Raw genomic sequence first — 14,691 nt, 5'->3', positions numbered from 1 at the left:
CTTGTCTAGTTTTAGTAAAATCCAGCCACAAGGAAGTTTGTGTGGAAGGTTGGTTTTTTATGAGAGTATCCATTTTTGAGAGCTCATTCTTAATCTTTCCCTGTTTGCTGTAGAGGATGTTGATCAGGTGATTCCGCAGTTTCTTTGAGAGTGTGTGGCACAAGCTGTCAGCATAGTCTGTGTGGTATGTAGATTGTAATGGATTTTTTACCTTCAGTCCTTTTGGTACGACGTCCATCTGTTTGCATTTGGAAAGGAAGATGATGTCTGTCTGTATCTGTACAAGTTTTTTCATGCAGTTGATAGATTTCCACTCCATACGGCTAAATGCAGTGCCTTGCATAATGACAGGTTTCAGAATAACAGCCGTATTAGTCTGTATTCGCAAAAAGAAAAGGAGTACTTGTGGTACCTTAGAGACTAACCAATTTATTTGAGCATGAGCTTTCGTGAGCTACAGCTCACAAAGAAAATAACAAAAATAACAAAGAAATAATGGCCCACCTTGATTATCATGCACATTGTGAAGAGAGTTGTCACTTTGGATGGGCTATTACCAGCAGGAGAGTGAGTTTGTGTGTGTGGGGGGGTGGAGGGTGAGAAAACCTGGATTTGTGCTGGAAATGGCCCAACTTGATGATCACTTTAGATAAGCTATTACCAGCAGGACAGTGGGGTGGGAGGAGGTATTGTTTCATGATCTCTGTGTGTATATAATGTCTGCTGCAGTTTCCACGGTATGCATCCAATGAAGTGAGCTGTAGCTCACGAAAGCTCATGCTCAAATAAATTGGTTAGTCTCTAAGGTGCCACAAGTACTCCTTTTCTTTTTGCGAACATTCCCATTCTTATTGCTGCTTGCTGTGTGCTCCATAATATCTGTGAGAGTAAGGGGGAGACATTCATGGTGGGGTGGGAGGTTGAGGCAAATCACCTGGGGTCCGATTTTGAGCAGCCAGACACCAGGGCAATTAGAAGAGCACAGCAAGGCATGCTGCGCATCAGAGAGGGTTTGAAAACCAGTTTCATGACTGGCTAGGCTATGGTGTGACAGTTGTGTGTGTTTCTCCTTGATGCAAACCCGCCCCCTTTGTTGATTTTAATTCCCTGTAAGCCAACCACCCTTCCCCCTTCAAAATAAAGTAACGATTGTTTTGAAACCATGCATTCTTTCTTTATTAATTAAAAAAAAAAGAGATAACGGACAAGGTAGCCCGGGTGGGGTGGGGGAGGAAGGAAGGACAAGGCCACATTGCTTATTGTAGCCACACTAAAAATCAAACTGTTTGAATGACAGCCTTCTGTTGCTTGGGCCGTCCTCTGGAGTGGAGTGGCTGGGTGCCAGGAGCCTCCACCCCCCCCACGTTCTTGGGCATCTGGGTGAGGAGGCTATGGAACATGGGGAGGAGGGGAGGTGGTTATACAGCGGGGGTCTGTGCTCTTCTTGGCTTTCCTGCAGCTCCAACAGACGCTTCATCATGTCCATTTCCTCCCCCAACAGACACTTCATCATGTCCGTTTGCTCCCCCATTAGCCTCAGCATCGTGTCCTGCCTCCGCTCTTCGCACTCACTTAATTCTTTCCTGGCCTCTGCCACCGAATGCCTCCATGCATTAAGCTGTGCCCTATCAGTGCGGGAGGACTGCATGAGCTCAGAAAATATGTCATTGCGAGTGCGTTTTTTTCACCTTCTAATCTGCGATAACCTCAGGGATGGAGATGATAGGGGGAGCGTAGAAACAGTCTATGCTCTACGATTCTGGGGGGACTGCATGGTCACCTGTGCTGCTGAGTTCACCACGCTGACCAAACAAGAAGTGAAATTCAAAAGTTCCCGGGGCTTTTTCTGTGTACCTGGCTAGTGCATCAGAGTTCAAAGTACTGTCCAGAGCGGACACAATGGAGCATTCTGGGATAGCTCCTGGAGGCCAATACCATCAATTTGCGTCCGCACTACCCCAAACCCGACCCAGCAAGGTCAATTTTAGTGCTACGCCCCCCGTCAGGGAGGAGTACAGAAGTCGATTTTAAGAGCCCTTTAGGTCGATGGAACGGGGTTGGTTGTGTGGACGCAGTCATTTTTAAATCAACCTAACGTGGCTAAATTCAACCTAACCCCATAGTGTGGACCAGGCCTAAGGTGCCACAAGGACGCCTTGTTTTTTTTAATGGTTCTAAATATCTGTGGAATTTTTCCACCATTTGAGATTTTAATATGCCAAAGAAAGTTATAAAAAATACCCTTCTCTGGCAAAAGTAAGTCCAGACCAATATTAGTGTCCAATTTTGAAGTGAGCTGTAGCTCACAAAAGCTTATACTCTAATCAGTGTTAGTCTCTAAGGTGCCACAAGTACTCCTTTTCTTTCTGCAATTTTATCAAATGGCCACATGCAAATCTATATCTAATTTGCACACAGTTACCCTGATTGCAAGGAACGAAATGGCCAGTTATTCCTCTAAATGGCCATTTATAGGTAGTAATTACACACACAAATTAGCTGCCCAACTGTAAGATCGCCTACATGCAACCTTTTCTAAAAAGCAGCTCCAAAATGACTAATAATTAAATATGGCAGCTTACTGTTCTCATTCATCACCAATATTTGTTTCTACTGGAAAAAATATTTAAATGTGCTCATGAAAGATTATCAGCTGAAATGCATTTTGGTTTCACTGTCTTTCGAAGATGCGTGGAGAAAAAATAAGCTGTGTATGCTCTCAAAAATCAGATACCAGAAACTTTCCATCTATTTGCTATTTTTTTATGCTTGCATATAGCTGAAAATATTAGACTCCTTCTAATCATATGCAGCTGTACTGAGTCCAGCTTGCCATCTATTGATATTAATGATTTATTGTGAAATTTTCAGTAGTATTTAAGCACATACTCAGGTGATTTGGAAAATGGTATTTGAAGTCCAATGTCACATAGGTACTTTTGAAAATTTTACCCTTCATGATCATAGAATTATTGTCCAGAGCAACCAATTTGCTCTTTAAAAAAATCCTCTTTAAAGTGCAGAGAGACCTTATTCCTGAGGTATGTTTTTGTATTCCCATTTTTATATATTTCATATTCGCTCATTACCATTTCTAACATTAGACAAGTTATTACACCACTTGGAATGCATATTCATATCAGCTGATGACCCTCTCCTTGTTCTACTCCTGGGGGAATTCTGTGCCGAAAAATTAAAAATTCTGCAACAAACAATTAAAAAATTCTGCACACAATATTATAATACATACAGACAACACAAAAGATTCAAGAAATGTTTGACAAATAGATTCCTTACTAGGCATTTTAATACAGAACTCCTGAGCAACAAATCACTTAAAGTACAATACAGAACTGTATTTCCCATACCCCTCAGAAGCAGTACAAAGGCTTTGGGGAGTCAAGGGTTGTAGAGGAGTGGAGGAAGAGAGAAGTAATTACTGGGAAGGAGCCTAGGTATGAATTTGAAGGGTTGTTGGGTATGGGTGGGGAAAATGTGTGGTCCTGAGCCTCCACTCCCAGTCTGCCCCAGTCTGTCCTCACCCATTAACCCTTATGTCTGACCCCCAGCAACCCCACACTGTCTGTCTCCTGACCTGGACCAACAAGCACTGTGAAGAAAGCAGGCTTTTTCTTTTCCCTATTGTAGCTGCACTGGCCAGGAGTGGCTGCTGTGTTCTAGCACCACAGCGCCCTCTGGTAGGCACAAGACAGAACTTCAGATGTTATTTTCTGCTGGGAGCTACTGCTCTATTCTAGCTCCACGCTGTCCCCTGGTGGGCAAAAGGCAGAACTGCAGCAACTTTTCAAAAGAAGCTATTTTCTGGGGGGGGGGGGGGGGGGGGGAAATGCACGGCCCATGAAATATGCACACACGCAGTGGCACAGAATTCCCCAAGGAGTACCTTGTTCACTCTCAAGGTGAGAAGCAGGGGCACAAAGCATGACTACTGCTCAGGAACAGATTTAACTTTTTTCTCCACATCCAATTAAAATTAATTACTGAATAAATACTAGATGATAGCTGCTAGGTGATAATGTGCCTGAAACTAATATACTGCATTTCCTTCTCCACATACCCGACTGTATTAAACAATCTAAATTAAAACATAGCCCAATAAAAATAAAAATATATGCTTAAGGCAAAAAGCAAACAGGAATTCTAATTTAAGTAATTTTTTTAAAAATGGAACAAAATCTAATTATATGGAAGGATGTAATTATTCCAACAACAAGCATTACAAATCCAGGAAATTCAGAGTTAAGGTTAAACTTTAAAAAAGTCAAAACATGCTAAGTTATGGAACTGCACAATTAGATAGTGACATGATGAGAAGAAAAAGAAATTAGTGTCTTTAAACATCAGTTCCATCTAAAGTAGGAGCACACACACTAAAATGCTTTCTCATAAACTGGGGTAGCCAATAGGCGGACCTCAGGCCAAATCTGGACAACCAGACACTTTTGAATGAACCCCAAAATCTTATCATCATTATTGTTGTTTTGTTATGATGTTCTCTGGAGTCTATCCTTGTTTATATCTTGACCAATAAATGTGGACCCTGACAAAAAATAAATTGACTACCCCTGTTATAAACGTATAACTATTGCATGGTGAACCCAAGCTCAGCTCGAGTGATTTTAAGGTCTGATAGGAACATTATTGGTAGTGTTATAGTAATGATGAGGGTATGTGTAGGCAGGGGAAAAAAACAGAAAGAGAAAGAAAAAGTTAAAATAATGAAGACACTACTTTTTAAATTTACATAGGAGCTGGAAGGGACCTCAGACAAATGGCGTACATCTTTCTACTGTGTGACATCTAACTTCCTTTTGAGCATTCCTCTTGTGCCTATTAGCAGAATGTGCTCCTGTCCAATTGCTCTCACCATCATCATAAAGAAAAAGGTACTAACTGAGGGTAGCATAACCCTTATGGGCCAGATAAATGCTAATGTGGATAATTATATTCTGTCTAATTGCTATTGGATAGGACAGCGTTCTTCACTTCCTGTCCTAAAATGCTGTATAGTATTCCTGTGTGCTGTTTAACACCTGCTGCGTTCCACTCTAGAGACAGCTGCATGACAGAAGTGATTGTATGTAAAACTGATATCAACTTCAGTCAGTTAGTGAAGTAATTATCCAAGTTGGAATTTGGCCAAGAGATCAGTATTTATGCTTATGAAAAGCACTTTGGGAACTTGAATGACTGTAAGTGATTAGGACAGTGAGGGATTGGGAGATTATTTTATTTTATCCTAAAGATGACTCACTTCTCGCAACTTGCACCAGGCTAGAGCATTGTTACCATACTAATTCAGAGGGAGTAGCAAAAGTTATCATCAACAACAGCACTTCCTGCAAAACCCTAACTTTTCCTTGGCTATTGCTCATTCATGTATTTTCTTGGTCTGTTTAGTTTGTGAAATGTGATCACATCTGGCAGTGGCATACTATGCACAGATTTTTCGTGAGGTATGTTAGATAGTGCAACTTTCAACAGCCAGGACTTTAAAGAAAACGAGAAGCAACCCATTACAAATCTCAGGGAGTCAAACTGACTTGTTTGCAACTCTTTATTTTTTGATCACAAGAAATTAAAGGCAAATAAATGAGAAATCCTCGCTGTCAAGAATCACTTATGATTTTACCACTTCTCTTCATACTATACACAGAGGAGAATATTGCACTGATATTTAGAATAAAAGATGATGCAGGAAAAATAACAAACATTGACAGCTGCTTCTGTTTGTAGTCAGAGTATTAGACATACCTTGTTTTACAGCTAAAATTAACTAGCTTTCAACTCACACTTAGATTTAATCAAAAAGGAGAGCATATATACATATACACATCATAGTTTGAGTGAATATGCAAAATTAAGACATAACTCATCAGGTTTCATTGCCATGAGACTACAGAAGTTCCTTGCTCATAGCTGTTTCAACAGCCATGCCTCTGAAACTTGCATAAATAAAATATGACTAACTGAATTACTACTGTGGGAGCGGGACACCACAATGTCTACCAACTTAATATATTTTGCATGAAGTAGGGCACAAAGAAAAGTTTACTGCAGCAATGGATCTGAGACTTCAACACACCAATTCACCGAGCTCATTTAATTAACTTGCTGATATATGCAGAAAATTCATTTTCTGAAAACAAACTCTTACTTCTCACTTCCACAAAATCTAGATTAAATACAAAAATCATATTAACATAACATTTTAAAAGGTCAGACAAGCCCAGCAGGGGAAGGAACAGTGCAGCATATCTAATTTATCTGTCCTTTAAACCTACAAGGATTCAACACGGGCCAATATTACATCACGTGGGGAAAATGACATTTCATTAGTATGACTTGATTTGTTATTAAATATTTCATACACCTGAGTTACGTACAGAATTACCCAAAGCTGTAAATCACAATATTGTGTCTCTCTGTTCACCTAGGCAATCATGAAGTTTAAACACAAGAGACTCTTTAGAATATAAGGTCAAGGCTGATATCCTGAATGTGATAACTCCCAACATAATAAATACCTTTTCCCCCCTTCTTCCATCATTGGTGCAAATCAAGTCTTGTCCCAATGTTAAGATCAACATCAGTGCTGGGCAACCTGTTGTGTTTGCAGATCTGGATGTCTGTACTATGCAGTTTTCAGTCTGGCACACTAACTTCATTCTAGTGAGCTAGCGGGGAATTGAAGTTAACAAGTTTCCTACTCTCTGAAGCTCCAGACCAGCAGGAATCTTGTCAGTTTCAATCCCCTGCTGGCCTACAAGAATGGAGCTAGCCCAGAGAGACTAAAGGGACAGGGTAACATGCCTATGCATATTTAAAGCTGCAAAAAAAATTGTGCTCAGGAATTATAGTTAATGGATTGTTCAGCCTAGCAGCTGGGTTTTAATGTCTATTGCAATCCATGACACTTTTTAAACAATACATCATTGAGATATGGCAAAAAGTGTACGCATGCATGCATGCTGAGGAAAGAAAGTATAGTAGCAACTTTGACATGATGTGCATTTAAGTAAACCCTAATAAATGCTTTCAAAAATTCCAACAAACCTGTAACTTAAGCAGCAGGTGAAGATTTTCTGCTCATGTAGCAGTAAAGTTAGATCACATTATTATCCATAGTATTATGGTGGTATCTAGATTGGGGTCTCTCCAAGCTAGTAGGTGTTTCACAAACACAGTCAGCTACAGCCCACCCCATGAAGAGCTTATACTCTAAACAGAAAAAAAGACAAAAGGTGAGGAAAATAAAGTATTATCCCCATTGTATAGGTGGGAAACTGAAGTAGAGAGGAGGAGATGTTCAAAGGTACAGATCGGAGATTGACTTTCAACAGCAGTTAAGTGTCTAAGGGATTTAGGCACCAAACTGCCATTTGTGCATTTGAAAATTTCCCCCAGAAAGATTAAGTGATTAGCCCAAGATCACATAGTCTGTGACTGAGTTGAGAACTGAACCCAAATACCCTGGGTCCCAGTCCAGATCCTTGGCCAAAAAAAAAAAATCATCCTCCCTCTTTATACATTTGTTTAATATGCATATTTCCCTTTTTATTTCATTGCACAGCAGACAACAGATATATAAACATTCTTCGCTAAGGGATAGTCTCTGATTTTTGACAAGATACACTCATGTACACGTACAAGTGGGTCATTGAAAACTAAATAAAAAGGTTTCAGATCACTAGGCTTCTTCTTTCCAAATATTATTATCTTTTAACAAATCAATTCATACAAAATAAACTCAAAGAAGTTTTACAGCCTGAACTTTTTAACTAGTAGATATGAAACACCCATTTAAAGCTTTAGAAATTAAACACACTTTAAAAATGTCTGACACTACCAGATTTATTCTGCCTTCATCTTACACATAGTTACACACACGTATGCAAAGTAGAAGAGTGAAGGCCAGGAATAGCAAGATTGCCTATCAATAGGCTGTTGATAAATGTGGCTAATAGATAAAGCTAATTTTTGGAGGGAGGAATGTAAAAAATAATTTTCTAGCTAAGATTCTGCACAATCATCCCTGATACTTTAAAAGATACATTAAACTCCTACATAGGTAGGGCCCTACCAAATTCATGGCCATGAAAAACACTCACTGACCGTGGAATCTGGTCTCCCCCTGTGAAATCTGGTCTTGAGTGTGCTTTTACCATATACTAGGCAGATTTCACAGGGAGACCAGCGTTTCTCAAATTGGGGTCCTTATCCAAAATGGAGTTGGAGGGGGGTTGGGGTTTTGCCACCTCACTTCTGCGCTGCTTTCAGAACTGGACGGCCAGAGAGCAGCGGCTGTTGGCCGGGCATCCAGCTCTGAAGGCAGCACCCCTCTCTGAAGGCAGCACCCCGCCAGCAGCAGCGCAGAAGTAAGGGTGGCAATACCATACCATGCCACCCTTATTTCTGCGCTGCTGCCTTCAGAGCTGGGCGGCCAAAGAGCGGTGGCTGCTGACTGAGGGCCCAGCTCCGCAGGCAGCAGTGCACAAGTAATGGTGGCCATACCATACCATGCCGTCCTTACTTCTGCGCTGCTGCTGGTGGCAGTTCTGCCTTCAGAGCTGGGACCCCGGTCAGCAGCAGCCCAGAAGTAAGGGTGGCAGTACCGCAGCTCCCCCACCCCGTTCCCCCACCACTCCTTTTTTGGTCAGGACCGCTACAATTACAACACCGTGAAATTTCAGATTTAAATAGCTGAAATCATGAAATGTATACGTTTTAAAATCCCATGACTGTGACATTGACCAAAATGGACTGTGAATTTGGTAGGGCCCTATAAATAGGAGATAATAATGGTAAGCCTAACTCATCATTACTGCAGTAGGTTTGCCATGATGGGGGGGAGTCACGGATAGCGTGATTACCTGGTTTCTCCGTGAATTTTTTGTGTGTGTCCGTGACTCACCCGCAGTGGCAGTTCCTGTTCTGTGAGGATGGGATGGCTTCTCTCTCTGGGTGTTGCAACCAGGTGTGCAGGGTCACAGCCCCTCTCAAGTTTGGTTCACCTGCCCTTCTTTAAATCTTGTTGATGAATACTTCCAGTTCTTCCTGTTTATTCCCCTTGCTTTTGTGTATAAACATTTAAGATGCTGAGCAGATGCCACCATCGTTATCCCTCTTGAAATGCAATACCATCACAAATTACATGAGGGGGCAATGTATGCCTGCATTCTGCTATGGCAGCCCTTTAGGAGTTGGCAACACTTCCAACCCTTCAGTAGCATGGACCTTGGGGAAAATGGGGAGGCATGGTGGTCACTAGCAGACTCTTCCCTCCAGAAGCTTTGGATCCCTTCCCATTTCCACTGTGCCTAACAAAGGCTCTCTGTATTATGGATGGAGTACTCCACTTCCTTGAAACAGATATTGTCTCCGTCTTGAAGATGGCATCATTTTTTCCAGTTGAATTAGTGACGAACAGCTGCATTTGATGTGATTAATGTGAACATTTTTGTATTGTTCTGCTACAGAATACTAATAAATGGGTACTTGTTGAAGTACTGAGATGGTTAAATAAAGGGCATTTGCCCAAATTCAGAAAAATCTGTAAGAACTCACTAGATGAACAATACCTTCAAGCTGAAGAATGTTTGCTATATGAGTTCTTGACCTTGATAGCAAGATATTTTGATGCATGATTTTTCAATTAATTTAAAATAAAAATAAGAAATCAAAATAAATCTGAAAGAGTTCGTTCATCAGTTAAAATAAACCGTACACAAAAATGACAATTACCAATGCAAAACACTTCTGTGCTTGAATCCAGTTGTAATTGAATACATTCGTCAAAGTCTTCCGCAGCCGCTTCAACTTGGTCAAGTAGGATTTTCAGCTGTATTCTCATTCCCCCCAAGTTAAAATAAAATGTATTGAGACAAGTAGCATGAACCTAGCTCTCTGGTCATTTAAGAACACTATTTTGCTGTATATCAAATTGAAATTAGGCACTCACAATATTTTTTCACTTAGAAAACCCATGAGCCATTCCCTGTTCTGAGGCTAGATTCCAATTAATAAGAGCATCTCACTCTTTTCAGGAATGAAGTAAATCCAGTTACCAGGAACTGGTAATTATAGGTTTAAAAAGGAAATGAAGGACCTCATAGTCCTCAAGATTTTGAAAAGGTCTTCTCTTTATTCTTAGCTTGTTCAGACGTACGGTACATACAAAGCCAACATTAATTTTGGCATTTCTGAACTTTTGAGTGCTAGACTTTGAAACCCTACTGTTATTTTAATGTAGATATTTTCTATGTAATATTATACAAGTAGTTATTTTAATGTATTATTTCTGTGTCAAAATCAGTTCGAACACAGTTGCAACGTTTATACTGTAGCTCAATATGCTTTACCCATCCTTCACCTTTTTCAATTCAACATATTTTATCATGTATAATTAACTATAATAATTAAAAGCTTAAGAAAAGGATGTTGCATATCTACAGATTTTTTACCCTTAATTCCAGTTGCAAAGAACTTCTCTCTGCTTCTGTTAATGGCATTAATAATGAGGTGACAAAAACTTATTTTGTAGGTGATTGGCTGGCTCAGTTCCCGTTGCAAATTAAATTATTTTCATGCTGCTGGGATATTATTGTATTATTCATGTGGTAGGGCACCTAGAACCTTGTCTTGTTATTTAAATCTAAACGAACAAATATCATTGGCCTATCAACCAAACCCAATCCTCTGTTGACTGCAGCAACATGCTCCCTTCTCCTCACACATTAGGAAGGATGGTACATAGCCTTCAGCAAGGCATTGCATTATGATCGCTACTTACTTACAGCAGATGTGCATCCCCACTGCAGAATTCAGACCTAGACAGACAAAAATTCAATGCTGTTCAAGTTCAGACTTGTGGTTCAGCCCCTCAACACAGAACAGCACTTAATGGGAAATATGGAACCACAACACATACCCCAAAAAGTTTAGGTGTGCTGCAATCAATGACTTAATAGAGGAACCAAACTCTGTATTGAAAAATAATGGAGAAAAAATACAGAAGAGTGAGCAATAGAGAAAGGGAATAAGGAAGAGCTTGCAGATAATCTTGGCACTTCTCCTATACCATCCCCATGCTCTACTGGGAAACATAGTTCAGCGTCGCCCGCACTGCTAATAAAATCTTTACCTCAGCCCTGAATGAGGTTTAGGAAGACAAGCAAATATCTCCTTCCTGATGCTCTCTGGCACCACGCAGGGGCCTATGAAGTGTAGGAGAATCCCTGGACTCCTCTCCTCCCTCTCCCAAATGCAGCAAGTTCAGAGAATGAAGGGGCACCATAGATTCATAGATTCATAGATATTTAGGTCAGAAGGGACCATTATGATCATCTAGTCTGACCTCCTGCACAACGCAGGCCACAGAATTTCACCCACCACTCCTACAAAAAACCTCACACCTATATCTGTGCTACTGAAGTCCTCAAATTGTAGTTTAAAGACCTCAAGGAGCAGAGAATCCTCCAGCAAGTGACCCGTGCCCCATGCTACAGAGGAAGGCGAAAAACCTCCAGGGCCTCTTCCAATCTGCCCTGGAGGAAAATTCCTTCCCGACCCCAAATATGGCGATCAGCTAAACCCTGAGCATATGGGCATGGCTCCCCATGCTTTCTGGCCCCATGCCACAGTCTGGGAAAGTGAAAACGTGGTTCCCCCAGCCAGCTCCTTCCTCCCTCGTTTCTAGTGCTCCTCAGCCCCACATAGGGTGCAGGGAAGGAGGTGACACCCTCTTGGCTAAAAATGTTAAACAGCAGCAATTCCGCTTTTGTATTACAACAAGCAAGCAGCCTGTTGCATGGCTTTGAGCAGAATTTCCACATGAGCTTCCCCCAGAGTAGCACTGAGCATGAACTCATCATGCTGGTGCATGAGACATGGAGTGCAATCAGCCACCAACAGAACCCTGAAACTAGCTATTGCACAACAAACCTGTCAATCGCACAGAGAAACTGATTCTTTAAAAAACAAAAATTGGATCTTGTTCAGTTAGCCTTGGGTGATATTTATAAGGATATGAGCCTCCAGGCAAGGACCATGTCTTTGTATATGGTAGTCTAGTGCCCAACACAATGAAGCCTGATTCCAATGGGGGCCATCTAGTTGCTACTGTAATATTAATACTAAATAATACATAATAGATTATTTTCAGGCAGTAATGTGATTTTTAAGATGATGTGTCCCTTTAATCGATTTTCTCTTTCCTTTCCACAATGTAGTTGAATGAGTGGCACCCCAACTGCAAGGGCTTTTTAAAACTTAAGAAGTGTGTTTTTAAATGGTAGATATTCACTGCTGAAATACAGAATGGGTTATCCACAGTAACCTGATACAAACCCAAGCCACAAAATTCAAATCCAGGTTTTCAAGCCACCCAAAGTTTGAAGGGTATGTGGATCTAGCTTTAGTTCAGGTCTATGTTTAGCTTCATCTCCATTTAGAACTGGCAATAAAGGACAAAACAGTTGGTTCTTAATCTTCAATACAGTAGATATGGAATCACAGATGTGGCCTTCAGAGAGAAAGACCCATGCATCTAAAGAAAACCCAACCTCATCAGGAGTTAAAGCATCTAAATTTCACTGCTGTAATTTCAACAACCACACAGTATAGTTATTATTGTTTTGTAATAAAAATTATAACTTTGTTTTTAAAATGTGAAAGACTATGAATGCATCGTACTGAAGAATGCGTACTTACCTCACAGACAAAATGTTATGTACCACCTATTGAAAAGCCTAATTCTATAACTTTCACTTGACCTTAACTCCACATTAAAATAAATAAATTATGCTGTACTCTTTTCTAAATAGATTTATAGTGGCCTATTCCAACTGAGGGTCTAGTTCTCAGTTCTCTTCCAAGTTAAAAAAAAGAAAAAAATGTTTTGCCAATTTAAGAAAACTTAGTCCCAAATTTCTCACAGTCTGAAAAACCCTCAAGCCAAGAGGGAACAGTACTCTCCTTGCAAGGCACTGGTGAATCTACTCTCCTCTATACCAGGCAGAAGAAAGCAGGCAGGCAGAGCCAACGAATGCAGTTAAATACTCCTCTGTCCACGTGTAGCACTTGCTCCTACTTTCATAATAGTGTACCAGTGTTGCACTTGGCAGAGTTAGAGTTAATCTAGTTTTACTATGTGTATGTACATGAAATACACTATCGTGTGGATGGAAGAAAGCTTTTATAGATATGAGTTTGGAGGGCACATTGGCTACTCAGGAGTAAAATTGTTCAGGGCTCAAAGGGAGAGAAAACTAAACTAATAAGTGTGAAATCCTCCAAAAATTACTCAAGACCAACTGGTCTAACCTCAGAAATATCACAAATTCAAAGACCATTATCTCAAGCCCTTTGGAGACTAGAGATTAATCATGTGGTCTCAACGGGAAGCCAGGACCTCTATTTTCTAATGAGATAAAGTCCCCCCATTCCTAGTCCTGCATGAACACAAGATGCGACTTTTTCATATTTAAAAAAGCAGTTACCAATACAGAACTCAGAGTAACAGCCGTGTTAGTCTGTATTCTCAAAAAGAAAAGGAGTACTTGTGGCACCTTAGAGACTAACCAATTTATTTGAGCATAAGCTTTCGTGAGCTACAGCTCACTTCATCGGATGCATACTGTGGAAACTGCAGAAGACATTATATACACAGAGACCATGAAACAATACCTCCTCCCACCCCACTCTCCTGCTGGTAACAGCTTATCTAAAGTGATCACTCTCCTTACAATGTGTATGATAATCAAGTTGGGCCATTTCCAGCACAAATCCAGGTTCTCTCACCTACCCCCCTCAAAAAAAACACACACACAGACAAACTCACTCTCCTGCTGGTAATAGCTTATCCAAAGTGACCACTCTCCCTACAATGTGCATGATAATCAAGGTGGGCTATTTCCAGCACAAATCCAGGTTTTCTCACCCCCCACCCCCATACACACACAAACTCACTCTCCTGCTGGTAATAGTTCATCCAAAGTGACCACTCTCCCTACAATGTGCATGATAATCAATGTGGGCCATTTCCAGCACAAATCCAGGTTTTCTCACCCTCCCCCCCCCCAGACACACACACAAACTCACTCTCCTGCTGGTGAGCTATTACCAGCAGGAGAGTGAGTTTGTGTGTGTATGGGGGTAGGGGGGTGAGAAAACCTGGATTTGTGCTGGAAATGGCCCACCTTGATTATCATGCAAATTGTAAGGAGAGTGGTCACTTTGGATAAGCTATTACCAGCAGGAGAGTGAGTTTGTGTGTGTGGTTCTTGGAGGGGGGAGGGGGGTGGGGGGTGAGAAAACCTGGATTTGTGCTGGAAATGGCCCATCTTGATTATCATACACATTGTAAAGAGAGTGGTCACTTTGGATGGGCTATTACCAGCAGGAGAGTAAGTTGGGGGGGGGGGGGGGCGGAGGGTGAGAAAACCTGGATTTGTGCTGGAAATGGCCCAACTTGATTATCATACACGTTGTAAGGAGAGTGATCACTTTAGATAAGCTATTACCAGCAGGAGAGTGCGATGGGAGGAGGTATTGTTTCATGGTCTCTGTGTATATAATGTCTTCTGCAGTTTCCACAGTATGCATCCGATGAAGTGAGCTGTAGCTCACGAAAGCTTATGCTCAAATAAATTGGTTAGTCTCTAAGGTGCC

At 41.0% G+C, this 14,691-nt stretch overlaps 1 protein-coding gene across 3 annotated transcripts in view; it reads right to left on the bottom strand.

Moving 5' to 3' along the window:
- Positions 1-14,691, bottom strand: part of VGLL4 (vestigial like family member 4) — a 160,419-nt gene that overhangs the window by 75,750 nt on the left and 69,978 nt on the right. Inside the window, exon 1 of one of the 3 annotated variants that reach the window (XM_077822327.1) lies at positions 10,814-10,850. The exons of the other annotated variants lie outside the window; for them this stretch is intronic. The gene's annotated coding sequence lies outside the window, so the exon portion shown is untranslated. Of the gene's footprint in view, positions 1-10,813; positions 10,851-14,691 lie in introns of those variants that run through there. 3 annotated transcript variants of the gene reach the window in all.

This window comes from Eretmochelys imbricata, chromosome 7, assembly GCF_965152235.1.
Source record: "Eretmochelys imbricata isolate rEreImb1 chromosome 7, rEreImb1.hap1, whole genome shotgun sequence".
NCBI classification, from domain to species: Eukaryota; Metazoa; Chordata; order Testudines; family Cheloniidae; genus Eretmochelys; species Eretmochelys imbricata.
The sequence above is the reverse complement of the archived record's forward strand: the minus strand, read 5'-3'. Positions and strand labels throughout refer to the sequence as shown.